Genomic DNA, 11,508 nt, shown 5'->3' on the forward strand with positions numbered 1-11,508 from the left:
GTTTGTGTGTATTATATGTATATATATATATATATATATATATATATATGGGAGAATGTACGAAAAAACAACAACAGACGAGGACAGGTGGTGTAAACAACAAAAGGATGTATTAGTATGACGCTCGGGAATACGGAAAGTCTTTAACGTTTCGAGCTACGCTCTTCAACAGAAAGAATACGGAGACAAGGAGAAAAACACGGAGAAAAAAATTGAATAGTGTTCGGTCAACGGTCAATCATACATATACAGGCGTGTATATATATATATATATATATATATATATATATATATATATATATATATATATATATATATATATATGTATATATATATATATATATATATATATATATATATATATATATATATATATATATATATATATATATACGTATGTATATATATATACGTATGTATATTTATATATGTATGAATGTATGTATATATGTATATATATGTGTGTATATATATATATATATATATATATATATATATATATATATATATATATATATAAATACTACAAAGCGTGCTGGCTGCTTGAGAGGAAAGAGGCAATACAGCATGTTTTGGTTCTTTTAGAAGTCTGATGTTTTTGGAGAAGCTTGTGGAAAATATCATTTCAGTCAACTTAATCCACGAATTTTGGAACTTTTATTATTGGACTGAAATTTAGAAAAATATATTTGATTAATGAATAGAGGAGAAAAACACGAATAGGGCAATTGCTCGTGATACGCTCCAAAGCCTTCTAGTTTGTGTGTGTGTATGTGTGTGTGTGTAGATGTGTGTATACATACATGTGTGTGTGTGTATACATGCACAGACACACAGACACACACATGCACGCGCATACACACTCATATGGGTGATTATGATTATCGGAATCCAGGAGAAGTGACAGACAAATAAGATGTAATTCCGTATGTTTACAGCTGTTTCATAATTCGTTTTCAGTTACATCATCGACTCCGATTTGAAGATGCTTACACGTTCTATACACTGCTCACATTTACTATATACAGACATACACACATACATATAAACATATAAATATGTGTGTGGGGCGTGTATTATGCATGAAGACAAAGGAGAAGGCGGGGAAAAAACCGAGTAATTTAGAAAGAGCACGGATCTTTATAGAAAGCAGAATCACGGTAACTGTCGGATAATTCTTATTAGCTTCTTCAAGCAGCGCAGTTAATCTATACGTAGGTGTATTTGGACGGCATCTATAAAAACGAAGATGGTGATGGAGATATTTGTATAGGTTAAAACTGTGTTTCTTCTTTCTCGGTCGACTGAAAGGTTTTCAGAGAAGAAAAATGAAAATAAGTACATAAGTGAATTTAAAATGAAAGCTAAATAATATGAGTGTATATATATATATATATATATATATATATATATATATATATATATATATATATATATATATATATATATAATAAAAAATACAGTTTTACATTAAAATCTAATTATCTAATAAAACATACCAGGACTGTTGGTATATTGTGTGTTAGAACGTGAAAGGAATAAAATATTTATTTATTATTGAAATAATGAAAAATTGTGGAAAGCACCAAGTCTGAGAATAACAGTTCCTTTTAGTTTAGTTAAATGTATGTATAGTTGTGTATATGCATGCTCGCATATATGTATATATATATATATATATATATATATATATATATATATATATATATATATATATATATGTATGTATATATATATATATATATATATACATATATATATAAATATATATATATATATATATGCATTTATATATATGTATGTATGTATATGTGTATATATAAGCGTATATATGTATATACATATAGATGTATGTATGTATATATATATATATATATATATATATATATATATATATATATATATATACCTATTCATATGCATGTGTACATGCATATTGATATATATATAGATATATATGCTTATACGTATATATGTATATATTTATGTATATACATATATATAGGTCTATATATATACATATTTTTATGTATATATATATACATATATATATACATATATATTCATATATTTGCGTACATATATATACTTACGCTTATACACTCATACACACAGCCACACATATGCTTACATATTTTCGTAAATGTGTGTACATGATTATATGCAATGTGTGCGTAATATGTATATGTATGAATGTGCATGTGAATGTATCTCTGCATGTGCGTGTATATGTCTATGTATATATGCATGCGTGTATATAAGTTTGTATACGTAAGTACGTATGTGTGCATGTGTCTGTGTATTTCAAGTAACTTTTATTATTTTCAAGCTTAGTCACAAGTTTGTGTCTCCAAATATATTTAATTTAGCTCTTATAAACAGCATGTCATTTAATAATAAATATATACATTTGCAGTAAACTCACTGTTTAAACACAGGGTACTTGGGTGCAGTCAGATGCGTTGTGGTTAGAAAAGTTGAAGACGGTGTCCTGGAATTGCATTTCACATATCGTACTACATAAATTTGTTATATTGAGTATGAAAGGCGGTGAGCTGGCAGAAACGTTAGCGCGCCGGGCGAAATGCTTAGCGGTATTTCGTCTGCCGTTACGTTCTGAGTTCAAATTCCGCCGAGGTCGACTTTGCCTTTCATCCTTTCGCGGTCGATAAATTAAGTACCAGTTACGCAGTAGGGTGGATATAATCGACTTAATCCCTTTGTCTGTCCTTGTTTGTCCCCTCTATGTTTAGCCCCTTGTGGGCAATAAAGAAATAAGAAACGTTAGCGCGCCGGGCGAAATGCTTAGCAGTATTTCGTCTGCCGTTACGTCCTGATTTCAAATTCCACCGAAGTCGACTTTGGCCTTTATCGTTTTAGGGACGATGAAATAAGTACCTGTTGAGCATCGGGGTCGATGTAATCGACTTATCCCTTACCCCAATATTACTGGTCTTGTACCAAAATTTGAAACCAAAATCACCCCCCCCCCCACATCCCTTATGCTAAAAGTAGTGAATTTCCTCCATTCCACTTAGATTACATCCGCAAGGCAATTCATATTAAGTATATATCCGGTCCGCTCAACAAGTCGTTATAATTTCGTTCTCAATTGATCTAATTCCTGCTTGCTATAGAGGTTGTTGTTAGCAGTCCGTCGCTTACGACGTCGAGGGTTCCAGTTGATCCGATCAACGGAACAGCCTGCTCGTGAAATTAACGTGCAAGTGGCTGAGCACTCCACAGACACGTGTAACCTTAACGTAGTTCTCGGGGGAGATTCAGCGTGACACAGTGTGACAAGGTTGACCCTTTGAATTACAGGCACAACAGAAACAGGAAGAAAGAGTGAGAGAAAGTTGTGGTGGAAGAGTACAGCAGGGTTCGCCACCCTCCCCTGCCGGAGCCTCGTGGAGCTTTTAGGTGTTTTCACTCAATAAACACTCACAACACCCGGTCTGGAAATCGAAACCATGGCCGCAGTCAAATGACTGAAACAAGTAAAAGAGTAAAGAGTAAAGAGAGAGAGAGAATATATATATATATACACACACACACACACACACACACACACACACACACACACACACACACATATATATATATATATATATATATATATTATACTTGTATATGTTCACACATACCTATATAAATTTATATATGTATGCACGGGCTCTGATCAATAAGTATCCGAACTGTTGCCATAGTAGCAAAGCTAAAGCACACAGAGTAAAGCCGCTTCGCAGAGAATGACCTTGAACTGTGCAGTGCATGCGCACCAAGTTCTAACATTCTGGCTCCCTTCTGCTCTTTACAGCATTGCTTGGAAGGCAGGTGTGTTCGTCACATTGAACAGGACAGAGAGAGAGAGAGTGATAGAGAGAGAGAGAGAGAGAGAGAGAGAGAGAGAGAGAGAGAGAGAGAGAGAGAGTTGTCATGGTGACACCTGCTCAGTGGCCGACGCAAAGTCGTAGAAACAGTAGGAAGGGGAGTGTATGAGCCGCGTACATGTGTACTAGTGGTTCAGACGTATCCAAGACGGCCGAAAAAAAATGTCGATATTTACGAACGTTCTGTAAGACCTGCAACCAGCAGAACTGACAAAAAACAACGGAGATGTTCGTGCGACTGTGAGGGGAAATCGTCAATTCACCGTCTGTAAGTTATCAGAGGGTGGGCAGATTAGTTGCGGTTCACTTCAGTCCATTATCGCTGAAGATTTGTGTATGAGATGCGTGTCAGCCAAACTTGTGCCTAAATTACTTTCAGCTGACCAAAATAATAAACGGGTTTCCAAGTTCTTGATTGTGTCGAGAACGATGAAAACGTTTTGAAACCTTTACGTAGGCCTCTGAGCAGGTATCGACAAGCTTTTGGCATAACTTGACGCAGATTTTCTACCCAACTTTCTCTGTCTACACACGTTACTTCCAAACACTGCTGTCAGCAGCAGAAGTAAGCTAGAACGTTACAACTTAGTGCGCATGCACTGCAGAGTCTAAGGTCAATTTGTGCCAAGCGGCTTTGATCTACGTGCTTTAGTTTCGGTACGATGGCAACTTCGCAGAGAATTACCTTGAACTCTGTAGTGCATGCGCACTAAGTTTTAACATTCCGGCTCCCTTCTGCTCTTTACAGCATTGCTTGGAAGGCAGGTGTGTGATCGTCACATTGAGAGAGAGGGAGAGAGAGAGAGGGAGAGAGAGAGAGAGAAAGAGAGAGAGAGAGAGAGAGAGAGAAAGAGAGAGAGAGAGAGAGAGAGAGAGATAGAGAAAGAGAGAGAGATAGAGAGAGAGAGTTGTCATGGTGACACCTGCTCAGTGGCCGACGCAAAGTCGTAGAAACAGTAGGAAGGGGAGTGTATGAGCCGCGTACATGTGTACGAGAGGTTCAGACGTATCCAAGACGGGCGAAAAAAATGTCGATATTTACGAACGTTCTGGAAGACCTGCAACCAGCAGAACTGACAAAAAACAACGGAGATGTTCGTGCGGCTGTGAGGGGAAATCGTCAATTCACTGTCTGTAAGTTATCAGAGGATGGGCAGATTAGTTGCGGTTCAGTTCAGTCCATTATCGCTGAATATTTGGGTATGAGACACTCGTCTGCCAAGTTTGTGCCTAAACGACTTTCAGCTGACCAAAATAATAAACGGGTTTCCAAGTCCTTGATTGTGTCGAGAACGATGAAAACGTTTTGAAACCTCTACGTAGGCCTTTGAGCAGGTATCGACAGGCTTTTGGCATAACCTGACGCAGATTCTCTACCCAACTTTCTCTGTCTACACACGTTACTTCCAAACACTGCTGTCAGCAGTAGAAGTAAGCTTGAACGTTAAAACTTAGTGCGCATGCACTGCAGAGTCTAAGGTCAATTTGTACCAAGCGGCTTTGATCTACATGCTTTAGTTTCGGTACGGTGGCAACAGTGCGGATACTTATTGATCAGACTACGTATACATACACACACACACACACACACGCGCACACATACACACACACACACGCGCACACACACGCGCACACACACACACACGCGCACACATATATATTTCCTTTCCCGAGCGTCCAGTAACACAATGTCTGTATCACGTCCTCGCGTTGTTGTTTTCTTGTTGTTTTATTGTTGTCTTTCTTTTTGTCGTTTTCTTTTTTGAACTATATATATATATATATATATATATATATATATATATATATATATATATATTGGTTTATATGCATATATGAGAATGGTCATCTTTTGCTGTTGAAACACATTATCTCTTTAGTCTTCACTTTATAATAATAATAATAAAAATAATAATAATAATAATAATTATTATTATTATTAGTTTATTTCTGAGAGTTCTTTTGTCACACTTTCTGTAGCCTCATCAGCGATTTTTTGTCCCACATGTCTCCTTTTGTCCTGTCCATTCAATTTTCCCCATCTCTTCTTTCTCTCTTTTTCTCTTTCATCATTCTCATTGTATATACTTTCTCTGAAGGCGGCGAGATGGCAGAAACGTTAGCACGCCGGGCGAAATGCTTAGCGGTATTTCGTCTGCCTATACGTCCTGAGTTCAAATTATGCCGAGGTCGACTTTCATCATTTTCGGGGTCGATAAATTAAGTACGAGCTGCGTACTGGAATCGATCTAATCGATTGGCCCCCTCCTTCCCCCAAATTTCGGGCCCTGTGTTTAGAGTAGACAAGAATATTTGTCACCTGTAAGGCGGTGAGCTGACAGAATCGTTAGCACGTCGGGCAAAATGCTTAACGGTATTTCGTCTTTTGTTACGTTCTGGGTTCAAATTCTCCTTTTCTCCCTTCAGAACTTCTTTCTACTCATCTCTTCTATACTTCTTTCCTCTTTTTCTTCAACACTCCTCTCTCTCTTCCTCTTCTCTCTCCTTCCCTCCCAATCTCCTCTTATCTCCCCTTCCTTACTTTCATCTACTCTTCTCCATACTCTTTCCCATTCGTTCACAATTCTTTCCTCTTCTTTCAGCTCATCCTTTTCTTTAACCCTTCAACTATTTCGTTCTCTCATCTCTCTATTCTGCTTCTTTCCTTTTCCTGGCATTTTTGTCCCTTTTTAGTTTTTCCTTCTTGCATTTCTTCCCCATTCTTTTCTCATTTCTCCTTCAATTTCCCAACTTCACTCCTCTCACCTCTCCTTCATTGTAACTCTCACTCTCCCTTTCTCGCTCCAATCGTCTATTTTTGCTCTCTCTCTCTCTCTCTCTCTCTCTCTCATGCCCTATTGGTTTCTGTCCGCTACTTTTAATCTCTCTACCGAGCTGTAACTCTCACTAGTATCTTTCACTCTCATCTTATTCTCTCTTTTACATATACTCTCTCTCTCTCTCTTATTCCCTTTCTCCCTCCGTATCTCTTTCTCCCTCGGTTTCTCTTTCTCCCTCCGTTTCTCTTTCTCCCTCCGTCTCTCTTTCTCCCTCCGTCTCCCCTTCTCCTTCTCATTCCCTCTCTCTCTTACCATTCTATCCCTTATCTCTCTCACACAATTGGTCTTCCTTCCTACGTACCGTCTCTAATTCACTTTTCCGCATACACACTTCCTGTCTACCTCACTCTCGCCTTCTCATTTGTATACCTTAGAAACTCCACTTATCATTTCCATGATTCTACATATATATACAAATCAATTAATTCATTAATTTCCCGTTCTTAAATGCTGAATGTTATTAATATAGTTCGTGAAATGGAAATTCCGTTGACATTTACCAAAGCTTTTCGCTTTTAGTATAACGACTCTTCAAACGTTAATTCAAATTCTGCGCTTGCGTCCAATTCTATTAAAATAACCGTTTATCAAATATCTCGCTAACCCTGAGAACACAAGAAACATACTATTCACAGAGTCATTGAGAATACAATGTCAATAATATTCCTCTATTTATTTTAGTTTACATTCTCAGACTTCCCCGACATTCATTCATGTGTTTCTAATAACTGTTTAATTTCGAAATTAAATAAAATTAGAGAGATTATATAAATTGGTTCAGTCTTGGGGAAGGATCTGTGTCCATCGACGCGGTTAATGTTCCGCTTGAATAGTTACAAGTTGGTGGCTGCTGGAAAATAAAATAAAGACAAGGAGGGAATTCTCGAAGGCCACCGTACTCTAGTATGGAACTTGGATGGGGATCTTAATATGGGTGAGGAGGGAAAGAGAGAAAGAGAAAGAGAGAGGGGAGATAAAGGGTTAAAGACAGAGAGGGAGACATAGAGCGAAAGAGAGAGAGAGAGAGAGAGAGAGAGAAGAGGAAAAAGAGAAAAGGGAAGAGAGAGAGAGAAGGGGAGAGAGAGAAAAGGGGAGAGAAAGAGGAGAGAGAAGGAGGAGAGAGAAAGAGACGAGTGGGACGAGTATATTAATCACAAGAACGGTAGTAGAAATGCGATTAGTTGAATGGTTATGATGTGTGTGTGAGTTGCAAGTGGATATTTCTTTTACTCCGAGTTACACTTTTCCGTCTTTCGAAGACATGACGCTTGCAGTAACACTCTCTATCCTAAAGCAGGAAAATATGCGAGAGTGTATAGATCTTAGAAGATGCAGTGTTAGACACAGCAGCAGGTTATAGAGTATGTAAATATTAGATATTGCCTAGAATAAACTTATTTATAATAAAATTATTTAAAAGAATGTGAAGAAAAATTACAAGCAGTGTGCTAATCGACGAGAATTTTTTCATGGTGTCCAAGTGATACAAGAGAAATATCTGGTATGAACCTTGAGGGAGCATCAAAAGGAAAAGGAAACCAGAATTTTTAGAGAATCGAAAGTGAAAAGGATTAATAAATAATAGAGACTTGACAGGATATGTGAAAATAGGACAGCTGCTGCGTGGAAGAACAAAACAAACTGGTTTTTCGAATCCGTGTGTGCAAAAAAAACATTCAGGAAACAAACAAAGCGATAGCAGGTAAAGATATCTTCAAAAGAAGGGAAAAATATGCAACATTTTTTTCTGTAGAACAATTTCAAAAGAAGAATTCTGGCTATTTTATCCATTCAGTGGTAGAAAGTTACAAAGGAACAACCTCTAACTGAGTCTGCAAGAATTCGATAATTTAGAATTCTGTTTCAAAGTAAATTCACTCAAAAAGATAATAAAGTTTTTGCTGAAAGAAAACGTACAAATTAAAATACGTTTCGTGGAGGCGCAATGACTCGCGATCGGAGGATCACGGTTTCGATTCCCAGACCGGGCGTTGTGTGTGTTTATTGAGCGAAAACACCTAAAGCTCCACGAGGATCCGGCAAGCGGTGGTAGCAACCCCTGTCATGCTCTTTCGCCCCAACTTTCTCTCACTCTTTCTTCCTGTTTCTTGAATAAAAAGCTGCGATGGACTGGCGTGACGTCCAGCTAGGGGGGAACACATACGCTATGGAAACCGGGAAACAGGCCCTATGCTCCACAAGGGGCTAAGAGGATTTCCAAAAATATGTTTCACATCATTTTCTCTTAACCCGGGGTACATTTTGTACGTTGGCTCTTGTTAACCTGAAATTTCACTCCGTATTTTATCATTTTAGTCAAGAAGTAACAGTAGAGGAGGTACTGACTAGCATCCAAACGATTAGAGACAGGAGGTTGAATATCATTTTTCATATCAAAGAAACGTACAGTGATAAATAGGTTTACAGAACAATAATAAATTGACAAGAACATCAGCAAACTTTCATGCTTCTTTGTTGTCCACTGCGGATGTGTTAACAGACAAAAATAAGGACTTCCCCAGTTAAGCTCGTCTACCCATCGTCGTCTTGGTTATAACTACAATGGCAATAGTTGTTTCCGTCATAGATATAAGGCCAGGAAATTGCTGAGAAGATTGAAGTCAATTTAACAAACCCCATTAACGCGACTGGGACTTCGTTTTATCAATCCGAAAAGGATGAACGGCAAGACTGACAAAGCCGGATGTTAATTCGAAATTTTCAGAGTCGGAACAAGTACGCCATAAAAATACACATTCACGATAATTAAAAGTTCAATTAATAATAATTCTTTAAACTAACAAAATTTGAAGCAATTATTTTTTATCATTATCAGCACTATCATTGTTCGTATTGTTTTTATTTACGTTAACATTACTTTTAGAATTCATACTCTTGTAACAGTTACGATTATAATGCATACAATCAGAACTAACACATTGAGAGAGAAAATTATTAGTAAATCTTTAACTGTTGGGGTGCATTTAGAATGTATATAATACTTGTGTCATTTAGAGCAAATAGTGATTGTTATTGTGGAGGCTAAATTAGGTGTTGTAGAATAAGAACGTTTAATGGTAGACTTGTTTGATATTTGCTAGTATTTATGCTGTGGTAGATAATTACCCTTAAAAGCCTTAAAGAATAGTTGGACAATGAAAGATAACGTAAATAGAACGTCATACAAAATAATATTCCATTTTGCATTTCATCCATTAGTATTCAATGATAGAAGGCCTTAGCAGACAAATTACAGGGAAAAATATATTAAAACATACTGTTTACTCCTACCAATACTTGAAATACTACCGCGATTTTTATTAGTGTTAGAGCTTGGATTACTTCGGGTTGGAGGCGCAGTAAAAACTTTGGCTGTTAGGTCTTCCTATTGAATATATCATCTTTATTGTAATTCACAGAAATATAATTATTACTTGTAGTGGGACTAATAGATTTGGTAAAAGAGAGTTTAGCATTATTTTTATATGCGAAGGAATTTAAAGTATTACTTACAGGATAAGTCGGTAAAAGATTATATTTATCTCTATCATGAGGGATATTTAATATTTCATATTCACTTTTAATAAGATTACGGTAACGCATCCTATTAGTATTTGTCACGGAAGATAATTTATTTTGTGTACATATTTAATTATTTTTATCTTTGCATCCTTATGTGTGTGTGTGTGTATGTATGTGCACATGGAGGTATATCTGCGTGTCAACCATGTTCACTTACGTATGTATACAAATACATGTGGACATAAATAACTATGTGAATGTAGATGTGCGTATATGCATCAATTTGTTAGTGTATGTGTGTGTGTGTGAGTGTGTGTGTGAGTATGAGTGTGTGTATGGGTGTGTGTGTTTGTGTATGCGTGTATGTATATATATATAGATAGATATACATACGTATATAGATGTGTGTGATTGTATTTGTCTATGTGTGTGTTTAGTTTTCATATGTGCATATGTGAACGTATGCTTATACACACACATATATGTAATATATATATATATATATATATATATATATATATATATATATACATACATGAACATATATATATATATATATATATATATATATATATATATATATATATATATGTATGTATATGTATATACGTATACTAACATCCCTAACATAGTTTGACCTGAGAGAGAAGAGACAGAATATATTACTCATCCATAAATTATAGACACTATATTGTATTCAAGTGTGCCCCACGGTGGACTTATGCGAAAGCTACAGGCCTTTCTTCTTCTTCTTCTTCTTCTTCTTCTTCTTCTTCTTCTTCTTCTTCTTCTTCTTCTTCTTCTTCTACTTCTTCTTCTTCTTTTTCTTCTTCTTCTTCTTCTTCTTCTTCTTCTTCTTCTTCTTCTTCTTCTTCTTCTTCTTCCTATTAAGGCGGCGTTGGCACGCCGGGCGAAATGCTTAGCAGCATTTTTCTGTTGCTGCGTTCTGAGTTCAAATTCCACCGAGGTCAACGTTGCCTTTCATCCATTCAGGGTCGATAAATCAAGTGCCAGTGAAATACTGGAGTCAGTGTAATTGACTCATCCGCTCCTCCAAAATGTTTGACCTTGTGCCAAAATTCGAAACCATTATCATTATTACTACGGCGGTGAGCTGGTAGAATCGTTAGCAGGCCGGACGAAATGCTAAACCAACGGAGACAAACGCTAAACCAACGGAGACAAAACATATATAAGAAGTAACTCTAAAGTAGAATTTTACTATGATTTAAAACATGGGTACAAACTGTAAA

Source organism: Octopus bimaculoides, chromosome 21, assembly GCF_046866305.1.
Source record: "Octopus bimaculoides isolate indiv1 chromosome 21, ASM4686630v1, whole genome shotgun sequence".
NCBI lineage: Eukaryota > Metazoa > Mollusca > Cephalopoda > Octopoda > Octopodidae > Octopus > Octopus bimaculoides.